We start from the raw sequence: 14,589 nt of genomic DNA, 5'->3' as shown, positions 1-14,589 counted from the left end.
TATTATTATATATACATATGTATATGCATATGTATGTCAATAGGTTGACATTACACAAATTAAAAACCTAAAAATATGTTACAGTATTTTTTGATATTAAAACAAAAACAAGCAAAAAATTATTAAAACTTTTCTGTTACACATACATTCACGTATACAATTTTAATAACTACAATTATACATAATATATAACTATGTATATTTAGTATGTATATTCACCGAAAGTAAAATTTTTTCTTTTTATACACTCTAATTTAAAAATTTTTTTTCAGGTAAAATATTTTATTCTTTTATTGTTTTTATTATTATTTATTAATTGTATTTTTTTATGTTAATAAAAATTTTGTAATTATAATTTACCGATTAGTTATTTTTGTTTTTTATTTTTAATTTTATAATACTATTTTTATATTAATATTTTATTGAAGCGCGCACGTACACCATCAATTGGAGTACTCACAAATAGGAGTCCGCTCTAGATTTTCTCATTTGAAAAAAAAAAAACAAAACAAAAACGAGAAAGAAAAAGAAACAGAAAGAATAAATTACCTATATAAAATTTTGATGTGAGAATATGAATAACAATAATAATATAGTTAATCTTAGCGCAGCAACAACAGTACTATTGTTATGCTAGTCTAATGCATATTAAAAACAACAATATTAATATAGCAGCTGTTAAAAGCTTTTTATAATTGAGAATTTTTAATTTTATACACAATAAATACATAAAATGTAAATATAATGTGCTATACTGCTATCACATAAACAGAAATAATATCATTGATATGAGAAAAGATAAAATTATGCTCTTTCAAAAAAAAAAAAAAATTTACTCTTTTGCATATTTTATATATTTTTCTTACTCAAATAATAACGAGTAAAAAATTATATTGAGTAAATAATAATAAAAATCATCTCTCTCTCTCTATTTTACCCCTTAAAATCTAACTATATGGCAGGAGCTACTACCATAGAGAAAAAATAATATTATACCCAAGAGTATTTTATTTCTCTATGGTCCTACTTTATTAAAAGAGATTAATATACTATTTGATTCTCAAAATATCAGAAAGGAAAAAAAAAAATGCACTCTTGTGCTTTTGTGCACATGCCATTTGAGAATTTCCTATTTTTTATTTTTATTTTATATTTTCCTCAATTCAATTCTGTATAGTAAATTTTTTTTGCTTTTTTTTTTGTATTGTAAATACCTACTGCCGTCTTTCTTATCACCTGCCTTTAATCGTGTTAGTAGGTATATCACAGATTTGTTGTTATTATTATTGTTTTTCTTTTTAAAAGAAAAATTAAAATTTCTTTAATATCTGGGAAATGCTCAATACGTATAACAGGTAAAATAATGGTTGTATTCACCTATACTACTTTAAAGAAAATGCTCTAATACACATTCAAATTAAATGAGAAAATTTTTTTGTTTTATTTTATTTTTATTTTTGTTTTTTTGAATATTCACTTTCCGATAAATTTAACCTACTTTTAATACAAAAAAAATATAAAAAAAAAGGCACGTATAGGTCAACGTGTAAATTGATGAAATCTATCTATAGGTACATTTTATTGATATTTTTTCGCATTCTATTTAATTTTTAATTCTTCTCTCTCTTTCTGTTATTTTTGTATTTCTTTTCTGTATTTTTTTTTTGATTTTGAATAGAATTTTATTCGTTTTATTGAAAATATTTTTTTTAAGGATTGAAAAACACTGAAAATAGTAAAAATTTATTAAAGAGGAAAGAATGAAAGCATTGTTTGTTATTATAAAAAGTTTGTACGTATGTGCAATAAATTGAATAATGGGAGTGCTGTGCTGCTACTGCTACAAAAAAATTTTTTCCTATGAAATTCAGAGATTTTTTTTTTTTATTTTAAATGTTAGTTATGTTTTTCTAAATTTGATGGCATATTTTGATATGCATATATGTATAATAAATGTCGTATGTATGTAAGTATATGTACAATCTATGCTAGAATAGAATAATAACAACATAATCGTGAGACTATGCTAATATTATACGAATTAAAGCTTTTCCTCATTGCTTTTCATTTTATTTTTTTCTTTCTTTACTCTTGTTTTCCTTTTCTTTTCAAATCTTTTACACAAAAAAAAAAAAATGAAATAAAACTTTTTTTTTTCTGTAATATTTTTGTAGGGCATGTGCTATACTGTTATATTATGATGTAAAAGCATTCATATACATATATTTATATATATATATTATACTATTTAATTAATTATAATTGTAATGTATATGTATGTAGATGAATATACACCTATATGTGTATAAATGTGTTGTAACAATATGATATTATGATACAGACATATAACGGAAAAATACTAAGGTTGAACTGAAGGTTTTTGCAAAATAAATCTAATTATAAAAGTGGAAAAAGAAAATAGGGTGAATTTGTGGGCATATAAAATATTATATGTTATTATACATACGTATATATATACGTACGTAAGTATGTATATGATGTTGTAAATATGCAAAAAGAAATACATATATATTGAAATGTTAATTGGTATATATACAGTGAAAAAATTAAGAGCATTTATTTCAGAGGTTTTATCTTTAAGATTCTCTATTTTCGTATAACAATTCTCTAAATACTAGTTTTTGTTTAACAATATAATATTATTATTATATTGTTAAACAAAAACTTAGTCTATTTATTTTTCATCATTAAATAAATTTTTGATATCATAATTATTATGTTGAGATATTCAATGCACAAACATAAGTACAAATATGTAAGATCCAACCTTGGTAATATTTTCTTTTTTTAAATTTGATTATGCGTATATATTGATTGATTATTATTAGTGGAAAATGGCATTGAATGAAGAATAGATATATTTCACAGAATTTAAAGGATACTTAAAATATCCTAAAATATTTTTCATTTAAATATTAATCGAAAAAAATTTGTAAATGAAAAATAATATTTTGTGTATTTTAAGGATCAGAGAATTTTGTTCTAAAACTAGTATTTGATTTTGTAAAATTTTCTGTATGTAAACATATAATTAGCTGGTTTTTGTGGAGCAGTATAGTTTCAAATACAATAATTTAGGGTGATTTATTGGAACTAAGGTTTTAAAAATATTTCTTAATTATAAGCTACAATTTGCACATGACTTAAAATAATATATGCTATTTGAATTGTGTATAAATAATAGCTTATACTACACAAGGAATATGATTCATAAAAGCTATGTTGAAAATTGTTCAAGAAATTGTTATACATACATATATACAAATAAAAATTTATACCAATTTATACACTCAAATTATAAGTAACTTACCCGACAATTGGCTGAATAGTAAGTTGTTTAATAGTGAACAATTAATTTTAGCTGCAAACCATATTGCTTTTGTTTCTCTTTAAAATCAGCAGTGTTTAGCATAAATTCGTAAACATCACTGTTATTTGCACATGAATTTTTATAATTTCACTATATAGAGTTATTAACGTTTATTAAATTCTTATTGCTACTTATAGTAATTAATAATTATAAAATAAAAGAATTCAAGCATTTTCAATTTTGTCAAATCTATAGCACAAATCTAGCACAAAAACCTATGTTATCTGTTCAATATACTCGTAGTCCACCTTATAATTTTCTAGATTTGCGTATACAAAATAAAAAACACCATCATAATTCAATTTACATATATTCATATTTCACGTCAGCTTTATTAAGAAAAAATTTATTTTATGTAAAATAAAGATATTTTAGTACTTTGTATATATATGTATTTATACCTAAGTACCTCTATATTCGATAAACGTTTTGAATCACTTTAATTTTAACAAGTCTTGCTCATATACCATTTATTTTCTTCTTCATTTCAGTTACTAATTAAATCTAATTAATTTTATTTAAATTATGTCTTAAAAATTTTTTTCATATACAGTAAAACTTCTATTATTCAAACTGAATAAGTGTTCGGAATTTAGTTCTAGGTAAAAAGAATTTCAAATGGCAATTCAATAAAAATATGCAGTATTAAGAATTCTTTTAAAATAGTTTCCGAAATTGGTATATGTCACTTTATCTTGCCACCGTTAATCACATTATCATTCGTATACCTTATCAATCAAGTATTCATTTTTCCTTCAAGCCTAATTTTGTGTTTGAAATTTAAAATTGGAATTGACATTAAAAATTTTCTATTGCCCCTTTTTAATGCTCAAATATAAAACAAACATAAAGAAAAGTATTTTTACTACAATGCAGGCCCGACCTACAGAACCTATTTGTTTTCATGAGTCTCATATCATTTACAAAATGTTTCAAGTTCAAACAAACTAGAGAGAATTTTGATTAAGCGTAAATTAGAAAGATTTTCAAGTAAGAACAACCATTCAACATAAACAAAATTTTTCAAATTCAAGAAAAGTTTGAGCTATAGACGGTGTGAGTGATAGAAGTTCTATACATACTATAATTTATATCCATATATGTACATACAAAATACACACAAACATATGTACGGTGCATACATATTATTTTAAAATAATTATGTAAAACTAATATTAAATTACAAAATATGTAAGTATTATTTAACAGCTCCATGTAAAACAGAACAAAAAAAAATTTCTTAAGGTCAAATTTAATTATATGCAAAATTAATGTGGTAAAATAAAAATTCAAAACATAATTAGGTAGAAAGAAAGCAATACCATAGAAGAAATACTCATGAATATTGTGTATGATTAACAAAAACATTGTTTATAATATTTTTAAATTTTAATAAATTTTTAGTTCTAATAGTGAATATGGTATATACGAAACGCATAATATATACAAGGTATACACATATATATAGATCAAATGTATAACATGTAATCAAATTTAACATTGTACACACATTTTTTTGAAAAAAATTCACCCACTCACTGTGAATGAAGACATTTAAAATTAAAAGATCTAGAAATATTTATAATATAATTAAAAAAGAAAAACAAAGATTGCTTTGACCAAATTAAATATAGGTCAAAGCAATAAATTTATTGCTAAACAATAACTGTACACAAAACATAATCTAAACAAAAACAAGAAAAAAATATTCTAAATTCATTATAAAAATAATAAAATACTATACTGTTCTAAACTCTTAATACAATTATAATAATTAAGTAAATATACTGTATGTTTGTGTGTATGTATAAGATAAAATTATAATTAGGATAGGAATAAGAAGTGAATTTGAAACGTGATGAAAAGCCTCAATATTGCAAAATTTAAAAAGAAATTTTTTTTATTACACTACATTCCTTCATTTATATATAGTATATACGTATATAATATATACATATATATATATATATATATGTATGTTTGTACCATATAAACAGAAATAGAATTTCACATTTACAATATTCTTATTTTTAAGATGTAGCCTCATATTACTTTCTATACATCAACACCTCTATGTACTGTCATGTATACTTAGTTTTATAATATTACCATGCCATTGTTTATGTTATTTATATTTATGTATACATTTCAATCAGTTCCTATGCTGCATATAACATACGAGTATAAGTATCTCTTACAATTTTATATTCATATATGTATGTAGCTGTTATGCTCTACTCCTCTTGATTTTGTTTTTTTTCTTTTTATGGGCTATTATTAAATTATAAATATTAACACTTTCAATACATTCTTTATTCATTCATTTTATTCCACTTTCAATTTTTATTTCAACAAGTGAAACATATATACATACATACATAAAAATATATAAAGGAATGAGTATGTACATCATACATAAAAACATCATAATTGAAAGTGTATTTATATATGAGCATAATATATATGGTATGTACGAGTATTTATAAATAGCAACTTTAATAATTTTTAACACTTCTACTGGTATTATATTATGGGTACTTAATAGGTATGTAAAGTATTATGAATAAGCATAATATACTATGGAGTTACCATGCGTATATATGTGTTTGATGTTTATAATTAAATAAAAGAAAATCTAGAACAAAAATTGCGTTATTCAAATTTATTTAAATTGTAATTATTGTAAAAGTAAAAGTATACTCGTATAGAAAAAATTGTTTTTTTTTTTTAATTTTTCATATGTACATATGTGCATAATGAGAATAGAAAAGAAAATTATGTATTTTAATGCAATATTGTTAATAACTTTAATTGTAATACTGCAAAAGCATAATGTAATTGATATTTTTTGACATAAAATCAAAACAGTACCTAATATGATTAATTATGCTAATCGTACTAATTTTGCTACACATAATACCCAAATTCGACAATATTTGTAAATAAACTTGATTAGCAACATTTGTTTAAGAACATAAATATGTATAGCGCAGTTTTGATTATACGTAAATGTGGCGCGATATACTGCGTTGCGTTTATGAAACAAGCCTAATGTAAATATCATAATTTTCACAATTTTAATAATTCATAAAATTTTAATCGTTGATTTCTAATTAATGTACATATACATATTTTATTATTTATATGTCCCGACACACCCGATGCTAGGCGATAAAATTAACCAAGACGAACAATAAAATAATGAGAGATATCGTGCTTTGGAATTATCGTCAGGTTTCGAATACATAGCATCGCATCTTCTTATTGAATTTGAGTAACTTATGCAATTAACAAGAAGAACACAGTTTCTGAATTTACTATGGAAAACCTGTACGCACATGCTTATACATATATTGTAATTGCAATATTTAATCTTATATTATTTACTTTTTTAGCTATTTTACATACAGATTTTTATATTAATATTTATTAATCAATCACACGAGTAATTTTTGGAATAGAAATTGTAGTGAATAACTTGAATTAGCCTATAAGACAGACTATAATTTTATATTGCGTCATAAGATTAACTAATTATATTGCATATATTTTGGGGGAAAAAATATTTTTTCTTAACAACAAACACAAAATTAATTTTAGCTTTATTGTATCTAGATATACATATTTCAAATCTAGAGATGGTGCATTCCTACAACTATCATAAAAATTAAACAAGTTTATATGATACGAAATACGATTAGTACGACAGATCAGGTTCTTTTCCCCTCATATATTAATTTACTTGTACATCTACAAAACAATACGAAATACATAATCGTTTACCGTCCTTTTAACATTTTCAAAAACATTAAAAAAAAGTTAAATGTGATATTGTAAATCATAACTAAAAATGATTGATTTTATTTTTATGAAACAATAATTTATATAAGGTTCGACATTCATAGGTGCACAATAATTCATTTAAAAGTGAATTGTGTGAAACATTCATATCATATTCGAATTCGCGATTTATTACGATAATAATAAATAAAAAATGAATGTACATACATATGTATGTATATAGTTTATATACTCGAAGTATGTGTACATGAATGAGATGGGTATATAACTATACAAAACGTCAGTGAGTAAGATTTACAGAAATCATTGATTATGGTTTAAGAATAATTTTAATTCACTATAATACGAGATATAGCCTCATTTTTAGAGAAATAATGTCCGATGATTTACGAGTACACTCTTACTCTTAGAATCGTATACCCTGTATAGAACTGCTATAATGCTTCTTTCTAGGTAATAAATTGATTAATGAAGTCTTTTATGATTTCTAATAGGTTGGTCTCATTTCATATGACATAATTTTGGTTATTAACAAACCTGTTATATAGCATAAATCTCAACATTAAGCACAATTATTACCATTGTGTAATGCGATACAAAAACATAGTAGAAGACCGCCCCAATCAAAATTTCATTTCAACAAAATTTTAGATTTCTTTTAAATTTCTTGGTAATCAATAACAAATTATTTAATTACAGAATAGCTTCATTATAACTAAATTTACTATTTAACTCAGAAATTGTAATTAACCTTTCAAGCCACTGAAATAAATTAATATACATACATTAGTATGTATGTATATGAACTTACTTTAAATATGTAATCCATTAAAGTATGTACATACTTATGTATATGTAAGCTCCCTCAATTTCCAAAAAATTTCAAATAAATCTAATACACCTTCCTATTCCGTTTTGAGTAATGAATCCGTTATTATGATCGTGAGACATTCTATCTTTCTTTCCCTTTAATCGTACGAAAATATTTATGAATGGTTGTATGTGTATATATGTATGAAAATGTGCATGTTCCTACCATATAAAATAAGTGTATACTGTTATGCAAACATTGAAGGTTTTTATTTATATTTTATTCATGTAAGTATTGTAAGTGCTTACAATTGTTTGCTCTAATGGAAATTAAGTGCAGATAAAGTAACGAAATGTAGATGAAAATATTGTGGCACTATCGGAAGCCAGCAGATGAGTGAATTTTATTTATTATTTTTATTTTTTTACTCAAATTTATGTACATATGTAAGTGTGAATAAAGGTTTTTTTTTTTGCCTATTTGTACTCAATTAAAAATTATCGATCTGTAAAAATCACATTATAAATTTCATACAAAAAAAAAATATTGTAATTAAACGAAATAAAAAAATTAAAATAACAAAAAAAAAATTAATTCGTAGCATTTTCGCTAAGTACAGTTATTGTACTTCTGACCATTTTCTTGTTTGTTACTTTGTTTTACTTCCACTTTTCAATTCATACGCACATACCGTATGCACATACGTATGTATGTATCTTTTGCCTGTTTTATAAGACGTAATCGCTTGTTAATACCGTAATGTTATGTGTATATGTACATATGTATGTATGAACACTACGTATTTAACTGTTTATGCGTCTACAAAAATAAATATGACGCATAAATGAGTGATTTTTATTGTATACACTATACACACATATGTATGTATGTATGTATGTATTTTTTTTCGCTTCTTCTTGTTTCTTCATATAAAATAATGTTGGAACTTAAATAAAACTAAAATAAAATTGAGTCAAACCAATGAAGTTCGTAAAGAAGCACTTTTCCCTTATACACGTGTAAATACACATGAATGTTAAAAACAATCTACTACATTATTAAAATTTCAGCAAAAAATTTTGAAAGAAACTTTCACATAATGTTCGAATATAAGGGTTAATTGCATGAGTTAATATAAATTATTATAATTTTAGATGACGCGGCATATACCGTTATGAAAATTCAAATTTTACATATTTTGAGCAGCGATAACATATACGAAGGAGTGGAGGTGGAAAAAAATTTTCTTCCAACGAAACAAATTTATTAGTGTCTAAATGCTGCTAAAATTTCAAACTTCAACGGTAATTAACTAAAGTAACGTTTAATTTTAAAGGTTCTTTTGTCTTTTCAAAAATCTATGTTGTGTGACAGAGTAGAACAAGCGTGCCACTACCTTCCTACGTTTTCGGAATTCAAAGAATGTTTTTGGTTCATGTATAATAAATAATCCAAGGGGGATATACATACATAGGTACAAATTTTCTCAAAGGGTGTGGAAGGGTGTAAATAAGTGAACGGTGGGACAAATCAAATAATAAGCACTTTTTTAATTTTTTTTTTGGAAAAGTGATAAAAATGAAGTGTATTGCTCATGAATGTATTCTTGGCTTACGTTGAGTAAGAAAATTATTATTTTTGTTATTTTATTGCGCTTTTTCTGATTGCTGTATCAAAGTACGATATGAATAGGAGTAATAGAAGAAGCTTGACTTAATTTTTGTGTATCAATACATACATACATGAATAAAATTATACAGTAATATTAATAATATTATGTTGTATGTCTATAAGTACGTACGTGCATATTATGTGAATATTCCAATCTTAAATCAATAAATTAGCAGCTCTTTTAATAATTTGGGCGAAGGTTAAATTAATTATGAGCGATAAAATATTTATAAACCTTACTAATACATTTAAAAAAAAATTGAATGGTAATAATGAATGTTTTTGCTCGAGCTTATTTATAAATAAAAGTGTAGCATCATTTTTTTAGCAAATATCTGAAAGATATTGCTTCAAATCTTTAATCATTGCTTTAACAAATATCTGAAGTTGAATTTATACCTGCTTGGTTTAATAAAACAAGGATTAAAGAATATTATTTTACACTCCTTTATACCACATACGTATATATGAATGTATCCCTCCACCACATATACATATATGTACATATGTATGTTCTTTCCTGGTAGGAACATAGAGCTTCAACAAATTCTGTTAGTCGCACTCTGTTTCTTTCTGTTTTATTTCTGATCAATATTTTCCATTTGAACACACTTAAGTGTCGTTCGTCACCACAGTTACGGGATTCACCTTCCTTTTTCCCTGTGGGTTCCAATCTAATACCAGCCTGGCTATCGTATTATGCGGCTTCCATAACGTGTGCTCCAACCGTCACCACTTTTTTATAGCCACGTTTATAGGCAACTGTTCAGCATTTACTCATAGCTCACACTGCATGCTTAGTTTTGTTAATTTATATTTAATGGAACTAACGTCTTCAATTTGGAATATTATATTTTTCTTTTATTCGGATTCAAATTTCACGGGCGTAGCCCGAATTTTAAATTTGTTTTTTTTTGTTTTCAAAATTAATATGATTGCATTTTATGATAAACCCTTTTTTATTTTAAACTATAAATCGCACATAATTTGATTATCAATCTTGATCTTCGAATCGATCTTGCATTAATAGATCTACGGGATTATCGGGGTTGCACAGTACATTAAGTAAATGGAAATTTACTGTTACTCAGAGAGTCATGACCTTAGCTCTATATGTATAAATTTTAATTATTTATTTGTTTTACGAGTACTGCACTTCATGTGGATTTGATGCGGACATGTGTGTACTCATAAGTACATAAGTAAGTATATATTTAATATAACGATTAACCATTTTATTCATACATTGTTTTCAGATACATAATTATGTTTATATGTATACACGAAAATATTTATCACGTTAGCCTTTAAGGATTCTAAAGCGATTAACGTCTTACGAACAATAATAATTGTCGCAAATTTATGTTTCTTAACAAATAAGTTCAATTGTTAGACGATTTACAAAGGTAAGTAATTTTACTTACCTTCGTAATTTACTTGTTTCATCATGTCAAAGTTATTCATTGTTTCTTTGACTAGACATTAAAGGCATATACCACTCGAAAAGTACTACCATCAGGTAGTAATTGTGTGCATCCTAGTTACCTTTAACTACTTTTATTACCATGTTTATAATATAATAAAAATATGTAATAAATTTAATTATTTTTTAACCTTAAATTTTGAGTCAGAAGAGTATAAGAATTGAGTGTAATGGTAATTATTGTGATGGTAATTATTCAAAATTACTTTTGAAATTTCTTAAATGTTTTCTTGATGTGAAAATCCTTTGATAATAAAAATGCGTACATACAAACATAACAACGGTGGTAATGTATTCATTTCATACTGTATGAAATGACTTGTATATAATAAAAATATCTTAAAGGTAGAAAAATATGCTTAGGTAAAGTATAACAATTAACTCAATATTTAATCACATGGTGTAGTAGCATTGTTACTATGTTTATAAAAGCGTCTGACTTTTGTTAATCGCAATATAAATAATAGAGTTCATTACCTATAATCCTTGCACCATTTTTAAAATTAACTTGTTGTAAAGTGCAATAGTCAAAAGTATGCAGGTTTTTCGGCACAATCGAATAAAATATGGGACACGAAAAAAAAATATTGTGAATGAATTGAAAAATTTTCTTACTACCCAGGTTATTTTAGATTTAAAAGGTACAATTTGTATTGTATAACAGCATTTAGTCTCAACAATTAAAAAATATGTAGAGTGTATTTAAGGGCAAGTAAATAATTTTCACAAACCTTTATACTAATACAATATACATTAGCTTATAATTATATTTGCAAAGGTCCTCAACCTTTGTTAAGTATGTATGTATATGCTAGCATACACATATAAATATATAACTATTGACGTTATATCAATTCCTTGAATTACTGTTATGTTAGGTACTGTTTACTTCCCTATACGAAAGAACATAAGTTATTGTTTACACATACGACAAAACATAAAATTTTAATCTGAATCTGATGAAAGTCGTATGTTTAAACATTGGTTGTCTGTTACCAAAACTCGAAACTACTATTTTTTGTCAGTTTCTATATTAAAATTAATATGGCAACAATTGATTTCTTGTGACAGTTTTGAATATAGCTTAGCTGATTTATATTCTGGTTATAATTATAATTATTTTAATTTTGATGAAAAATTTGAGCTCCTTCAGGTAATTTGAGTGTGATATATAAACAGTCATTAGACTTTGTCATAGATTTTGTCGTATATGTAAGCGGCACCTCACTGTTTTCTATTTTAATTATTCTAACTTGTTCAGTCAAGTGCAATATATATAATATATATGTATATATACAGGGCCTATTAAAATGAATTTGAAAAGTTGACCAAATTCGAATTTTATGAATTATTGATATTATGTTATCAATAAACTAAAATATTCAAAATAAATTTTTTATCTTATTCAGAATTTTAATGGTTTTCTAACCCTAGGTTAAAACATATTATATATATGCATGTATATATATGTATGTACTTACAATATATATACATTATATATACACATTATGTGAGTACTAAAATAAAGTAAAGGACAAAAGAATATAGAGTTGATCGTGTCAACTCTGTGATACCCATATGCGAATTTATAAATTAATTTATATAATGAGGCGTTCTTAAAAATTAATTCTGTTTTTTCAAACGCTTCATTTGAAATTTAAGCATTATACAGTATGAATTTATTAACATGAATATTATAGTTTTTGGTTATAAAAAATTTATTTTTGAATTTATACAAAGTAGTTTGTTCATATAAGAGCTTTGAAGCAATGAGTTTGCCTGTCATACATTAAATTTTAAACTCATTGCTTGAAGCAATGGCTAAATTGACTCAGAGTTCAACTCTAATCAAACATTATTGTGTGCTTTGTACTACAAAACGAAGTTTTAAATTTATAACACTTTTCAAACTCGTATAAGTAAATGTACTCTTATTGCGTTCATAAATTTTTGAATAAAACAATTGAAACATGGGCTTACAGATGTACATATACATACACACATATGTATGATATGAAGGAAAACTATATAGTATATTCGTTCAATCAAACAGCAACAGAAAAAAAATAACAATAATAAGGAAAATAACATAACAGATTTTCCTCCCCATAAAAAAAAAAAAACATTTTTAAATTTTTGTTCGCCTGTGTCAGTTCTCGTAAAGATTATTTTAATTCTTATCAGTTTTATAGTTTTTAATACTCATGACTTCACTTTATCTTCTCTTATATGATGGCTTGTTACTTAAATGTTTTCGATTTTTTGTTTTTGTAAATTTGCGTGCATGTATACCTACATACATAGTACATGCTACATAGATTTTGAATTATAAATATTTTATCTTATTCACCGTCACATATATGTGTATGTATACATTTTACTATATGAACGAAACGAGTGCATACATAATACATACATCCCTATTGCTTACACTTATAATTTGATGAACTATTAGGTCTAGTTTTTTCTTTATTGCGATATACGATAAAACTAAATGTGATAAACTTAATTCTACAAGTAATACCAAGTATAAGTACAAATAAATAGGTGTATATACTTAATGTACATATTTACTTGTATTTGTATGTAGTACAAATGTACATATTTTTATCATAAAATAAACTTAGTGTTATAAAATATTTAAAAGGGTGTATATATTGTACGTTTTAGTATTAAAAGACCGATGTAAATATTGATAAAATTCTGAAAATAAAATTAACACATCATATTATACGTATGTAAGTATGACCGCAACAAACTGTAAATTAGACAAAATTTATTAAAAATTTCAGATAGTCTGGAATCAGTCCATAGAAAATTATTAAAGGGTTTAACAACTTAGTGTTCAAAATAGCGTTTATTAATTACAATTGTAAATTGTAAATTTTTAGCATTGGCCTAGAAATTAGGAAATTTTTAATAAAATTTTAAAATTAGGTGTAAAACTTGACTTGTACTGCTTTTACTTGTAAGCATAGATTTTTACGTAATGGTCTACCGTAGAACAGTAAATTTTGAAAATATTTTCAATATGTAGGTGCTGTCACATATTTATACGTTTTCGTATTCCCATTTGCATGTCGGTACATTTCGTACATTTGCGAAAAACAATGACATAAGTCAAAATGCAGAGTTGAAAACTAGCTTTTTATTACTATTTTATTTTTATATATAAAGCTTTTCTTTAACAAAATAATATAGAAAATCTATTGATATATGTACTTGTAGAATAGTTCTATACTAACGTGCTTTAGAATTCGATAGTTATTTACGCTCGACTATAAATATGTACTTTAAATTTTGGAATTCGACGCTATATTTTCGAGTTATATCATCATTTCCCTTCATCAGTGAAGGGAAAGGTTACTTTTTTTTTGTTAAAAAGTACTTGTTTTTTTAATGCACACACATCAATTAAATAAAACATTAAAT

Source organism: Condylostylus longicornis, unplaced genomic scaffold (genome assembly GCF_029603195.1).
Source record: "Condylostylus longicornis isolate FDR11 unplaced genomic scaffold, ASM2960319v2 ptg000055l, whole genome shotgun sequence".
Classification (NCBI taxonomy): domain Eukaryota; kingdom Metazoa; phylum Arthropoda; class Insecta; order Diptera; family Dolichopodidae; genus Condylostylus; species Condylostylus longicornis.
Note: the sequence above shows the minus strand (reverse complement) of the source record.